Genomic DNA, 6,384 nt, shown 5'->3' on the forward strand with positions numbered 1-6,384 from the left:
TTGGCCGCTCATGGTTCTCCACATGATGGAGAGATGTGAGTTGCTGTTGACCCGGTTTCCAGCCCTGGCTCTGTGACTGATGGATGGCACTGGACGAGTGAGGGCTGAATCTCATAGACCCCAGATCCCTGTCGCTAAGAGGGAATGACAGGACTGACTTGCTTCGCTGAGAGAAGTGTCATATGCATTAACGGGCTAATGATGCTAATGCTCTTTGAGAATACAAATGTGAAACATTATCATTATGGTTAATGCTAGTCTTCAGTTTTTAAATTTTTTTCCTCAAAGGGGAGACGCAGAAAGATTATTTAAAGAAATAGTGAATAGAAGGCTGCAGTTTGTGCTTAATTCATGACTGACTTTGATCAGAACGGCATAAGCCGTGGGAATGCCGTCTTGCAGTCTGGAAGGTAATTATTTCTACTTCGGGGCATGAAGTCTTCTCTTTCTCCTCCTCCCATCAGGGAAAAAAGGAAAGAGAGAAAAAGCTAGGAAAGCGAATGCTCTTAAAAAAAAAAAAAAGATGATTTCTCTATGTCAGGTCTGGAAATTGTGTTTGCTAAAGTTCCTGCTACAAAAGAGGCCCAGCTGAGTGGACAAGGGACTGGCACGGAGCTGGGCTCCGCCTCTGCCATCTTGCCGTGAAAGGAGCCGGAAGCAGGAGAGGGTACAACGATTTTTTTAAAAAAAATATTTTATTTATTTGACAGAGAGAGATCACAGTAGACAGAGGGGCAGGCAGAGAGAGAGGAGGAAGCAGGCTCCCCGCTGAGCAGAGAGCCCGATGCGGGACTCGATCCCAGGACCCTGAGATCATGACCTGAGCCGAAGGCAGCGGCTTAACCCACTGAGCCACCCAGGCGCCCCACGAATTTGTTTTTTTTAAAGCCCCTTTCATTTCTAAGAATTTTAAGAGTGAAAGGAGATCCAGTAACCCCTGTCCAGTGTCCTTTCCACCTGTGACAGACACTTGCGGTTCCAGGTTATATGGGCTTCGTCTTGCTGTTGTTAAGAAATGACCACAAACTTGGTCGTTCAAATCAACAACAAATGGATTCACAGTTCTGGAGGCCAGAAGCCTGGTAAGTGTTAGGGAGCTAAAAAATGGTGTTAGCATGGTCAGTTCCTTCTGGAGGTTCTAGGGAGACTCTGTTCCTTGCCTCTTCCAGCTTCTGGGGCCTGCCTGCATTCCTTGGCTTATGGTCACACCCCTCCAGCCTCAGCTGTCATTATTACATGACCTTCCCCTTTTCTCTAGAAGGTCTCTCTCTCTCTGTCTCTTCCTTCAAGAAGTCTTTGACTACATTGGCCTCACCTGGATAATTTTGAATAATTTCCCATCTCAAGATCCCAGCCAAGAATGTGGCAAGTGTAAGGGTCCTGAGGTAGAATGTGTTTGGTGTGTAACAGTCAAGAAGCCAGTATGATTGGAAGGGGTGAGTGCAAGGGGAAGAGGCAGTAGGAAAAGAGCTCAGAGAAGGGGCAAGGGCAGGTCATGTAGGATGTCTTTGACCTCTATTCCAAACAAGAGGGAAACTCCTGATGTTTTGAGCAGAGGAGTGACTGGGATGATATGACCTCCATTTTCCAAGGATTACTCTGGTTGCTGGGTGAAGACTAGACACCAGGTGGGAGACAGGATGTTCTTGCCACGATCCAGGTAAGAAATCATGGCAGTAGGACCAAGGTGTTAGCTGTGGAGATGGTTGTGGGAAGTGGTAGAATTCTGGATATATTTTCAGGGTCAAGCTATTAGAATTTGCTGATGGGTTGGCTATAGGGTGTGAGAGAAACAGAGAAGTAAAACCTAGGTTTTGGGGTCTAACAGGAAGATGAGGAAGACCACAGGAAGAGCAGGTGTGGGGAAAAGATCAGAGTTTGGTTTGGACATATTAGGCCTGAGATGTGTATGGGAATTACAAGCGGGGATGTGCCAAGTCCATGCAGCTGGATTTGCTAGTCCCAAGTTCAAGAGAGAAGTAGGTGAAGGTCTTCAGAGAATAAATACTCAACCTAGAATGTCTGCTTATTTGTCAAAGGACACAGACCATGTCCTTTAATATGATATTTAAGGTCTTTTTTTTTTTTAAATAAGATTTTATTTATTTATTTGACAGACCGATTTCACAAGTAGGCAGAGAGACAGGCAGAGAGAGGAGGAAGCAGGCTCCCCACTGAGCAGAGATCCCTATGCGGGACTCGATCCCAGGACCCTGGAATCATGACCTGAGCCAAAGGCAGAGGCTTTAACCCACTGAGCCACCCAGGAGCCCCTCATTTAAGGTCTTCTACGTCCTGGTTTCAGCTTCATCTCTCATTGAGCTTTTCCTACATTCAATGCTTCCATCACTAATATTCTCCAAACCCTATGCCTTTCATGCTTCAGAGTCCCCACTCGTGTTGTTCCCTTGATCTGGAATGTGCTTCCCTCCCTTGCCTATGAAATCCTGTTAATCCTAATTGCTTCTTCTGATCGCTGTCGTTGAAGTCCATCATGCCCTCTGCTGTGTTATCCAGTAGACCATGTGTTCTCTGCCTACTTACACCTGGCTGTTTGCATTTAAGTCTGTATCCCCTCTGGATTTTAAGTTCCTTGATGGTAGAGAAGGACCATGGCTCATTGATCCTTATATCACTAAGATGTCTCCAAGATGGAGGTGTAGACATGGCAGGTTTCATAATTCTGAAAACCAGAATTCTCAATCAGTCCCTCTTTACCACTACTGGTTTTGAGGCAGATCTGCATGGAGGACATGGCCAGAGGGTAGCACACTATTGATAACTATACATGAGGAACTCATGGCCAGGGGAGCTAGCTTTACCACATATGAGTCACAGTGTCTTCTTTGCCTCCTGTAGAGCTCAAAAACTCGACTAAAATCTAGCTTCCTAGGTTCCTTTCTCTGAGGCCCACCTCCAAGTCTTGACTACGCTCTGTGAAGGTAGAGGGACAGGACAACTGAATCTAACAGAGCGAAGGTCTAGGGAAATATGGCCTAGAGCAGAGCTGTTCTAAGTCATGCCCCTGGGAGAGTTGGGAGAAGGGAGTTGGTAGGAAGCTAGAGGCTTAACTCCTCACACTTAGCAGGATAAGAGGACACAATCTGGAAATAAAATCAGGGATTAAATGAGGAGGAGAGAAAGCAGGTCAAGGATGCAAGAGCATCTAACTTCTTGTTCACTGCACAGGATACCCCATGGTACGGGGTGTATGGAGCTGTGTCCCGTGTCTGCAGACTGAACTGCAGTGGGCAGAGCCCTGTCCCACCACCAGGTGGAACCTGCCATTGCATCTAACCCTGATTTTCCCCCCTGGCAGGTGCTGAATACGTGTTCATTGGCTCTGCTGAATTAGATAAATCCTCAGGAACACACCCATGTTCCCATTGGAAAGACAAGTTACTCTGTCAACAGCAGCAAGTGACAGAAAAATCTAAGAGTCATTCCCTGGGATCCTAATAGAAGATACAGTATAATGGAGCAGGTAGGAGTGAAGGCTCTGGAACTCTGCGATCTTGGATAAGTTAACCTTCTGGGGCCTCAGTTTCCTCATCCATAAATGGGAGTAATAATATTTCACACATCGTAGAATTTTTTTGCATTAAATGAGTTAATACTTCTAAATACTTACAAGAGTGCTGGGCATGTAGGTGATGTTGGATACCCTCTAGCTCTTTTATGAAGGTGAGTCAGTAACAGAATGGCCGAGAGTAGCTACATCAGAGGACCTCTCTAGGTCTTTGTTCAGAAAGGTTTGGAATTTCCAAGGAAGAAAGATATAGACTTTCTCACATTGTCAATGTCTTTAACCTGACTATTTCTCACCACCACGTGGCCCATTTCTTGGCAGTGTGAATGACCCTTCTCATCCAGAGGGACCATCTTACTGGAGTTGGTTATGGGGCTGTTATGTGGGCAGCTGCTTTTTGGCATGACCCCAAGTGAAATGTTTGAGCTGGCTCTTTCCTTGGGCTCAGAAGTCACCTAGCTAATGTGAACTTTGATGGTCCTGGGAGGCTCAGCTAGAATCTGTGGCTTGTTTCACCCCGAGCAGGTGGTCTAGGACCAAGAGTGCAGGGGCCGGCAGCCATGGTTGCTAGAAGGCTTGCAAGGTCTGGAAACGTTCCTGTCAGTTTGTGTGTGGGGGTCAAAGGGCTTTGCTAGGAAGCTTTGAAGCAATATTTTCCTCCCTGCTTTTCTGGCTTTCGTTGTTCAGGATTTCATTTTTGTCTGGGTGGTTTGAGGGTCTCTTGCTCTGCAGCATTCTGCTCTTCCTCCGTCCTGTTAACACTTGTCTGGCCAGTTGGAACTCTGACCGGGGAGCCCTACATGCCTTTCTGATGGTGTCCTTTTAATTATTTTATTTGCCTTTATAAATCACATCCCCCCACCCCCATTTCTGAGAAGATCATTCGTTGTACGAGGCAGCTGGAAGGGGCAGAGGGACTATTAGGTAAATAAAGATTTTTGTCTTGATACCTGATTAATTCAACCTCCCCTCTCCCCATATTCCAGTGTCAATAACTCCTGCCACTTTCTGAATTCCAAGAGGGGATTTACTTTTGGAATCAGAAAAAAAAAAATCAATGCCTAAAGCCTTCTTTTTTGAACCCGATTTTGGTAGCTCAATTATAATCTTTTATTTCCATGATATGTTTTACATAAAACATATATTCATTCAAATATTGACTTAGTGTGCTGGTTCAATCATTGAAGGGGGATATAAGATCTATATTTCCATCGCTACTCCCACAGATATAACACAGATCCTAATCTAATCGGGAAGACACAATACAGGCTGACGTGGGGGATCAGAGTGAAGAACACACCAGGAAATGGTGTCCTAGGACCTCAGGACTTTTGCTCAGTTTGGAATAAACGAATCTTTTCCTTCTCCCGGGGTGGAAAGAATTCTGATGTCATTGATATATGAAGACTTATTTCTCCTTCCTAGTATACTCATTCAGAGTGGGGAGCCCAGATTTAAACCTGTCCCATGGCATCATTGGTCATGGTCCATGAGCCCTTTGGGGTGTACTCTGCCACTCCCTGTGGGGTCCTGTGACTTCTTTTCAGACAGGTCGCTCAGTCTGAGGCAGATGGAGAGTCCACTCCTCCTGCTCCTTCTGTGTGCCCTTGGGTGAGTTACTCAGCTTTCGGGAACCCCAGTTTCATTGTATGCAAAGCAGAGAGTGCAGTACCTTCCTTATGATATAAAAATTAAAATGAGACACCTGTATCCTACATGGGACATAGAAAATGAGCAGTTAATGTAAATTCTCTCTGTTCTTATATCAAGATTTTCTTTTTCTTTCTTTCTTCTTCTTCTTCTTTTTTTTTGGTTTTCTTTTCTCTTTTAGCCGGGGTGAATGTCAATTAGTTTTTCCAGGTTCGAGGCACATCTGAGATTAATATCAGCCAGAACTTGAACATGGTTGCCAAATTGTAAGCTCCTTATGCTGACACGTGGACCACATGAAGGGACTTTTCTCAGTGCTAGGTGATGCTAATTGCCATCTGATCTGAAGCCAGAGTTGCTTTCCTTTGTTTAATAATTTATATCTTCTCTGAGAACACTGAGCTAAAGTTTAAAATTACAGAAGGGGACGATTTATCTAAATGCCAACAAAGCTAAACTGCAGTAAAATCACCCCAACCCCCCTCTGTGGGCTGCCACTCACTCACCACCCGGAACACCAGGTGGTATTTGAGGGAGTGCACACATGAGTCAGTAAGAGAGTTGAGCTCCTGAGATGTTTGGTTGTCGGTCAAGGCTTGCTCTGTGGGAATCACCAGCTCATGCTGGTGCAGAAGCCTGGCAGGGCTCGAGGAAACAAGCACAGGACAGCATCATGGCCCATGACCTGTGAGTTCCCGCCCTGTCATTTCCATTTATTCTCATATCAGGCATTTACTGAGTACCTACTACGTGGCGAGTCCTCTGCTGGGCATCCTCATGAGGCTGGAGATTGGTACTCTCCCCCTGTTCATAGTCAGGGTGCAGGATGTCTACACAGGTGGCCAATGACCCCGTTCCTCCCCCTCTCCATCCGTGCTCCTCCAGTGTCGTCTTTGTGGTATTTTGGTAGAGTGAGCGAATCAGATTGGAAGGACATGAAAAAGCATTTAAAGCAATTGCAATGTGCCAGGTCTGGTACTGGGCACCATCTACATACATGTTTCAGAGTGTCCCTTCCTCCTTGGATCGAGAAACCCGGTTTCACTCCACAAACATGCATTAGTTAATAAAGGGCCGCTGCTCTTGGGTTGTGCTTCGACCTTTGTGGAAAACTTGGCACCATAAACTGACCTTGACCACTCAGATGCTTGACCTCTTCATTTGACTAAGACTGTGGCAGCTGTTCCTAGGGCATCACCAGTTTG

This window comes from Mustela nigripes, chromosome 10, assembly GCF_022355385.1.
Source record: "Mustela nigripes isolate SB6536 chromosome 10, MUSNIG.SB6536, whole genome shotgun sequence".
Lineage (NCBI taxonomy): Eukaryota > Metazoa > Chordata > Mammalia > Carnivora > Mustelidae > Mustela > Mustela nigripes.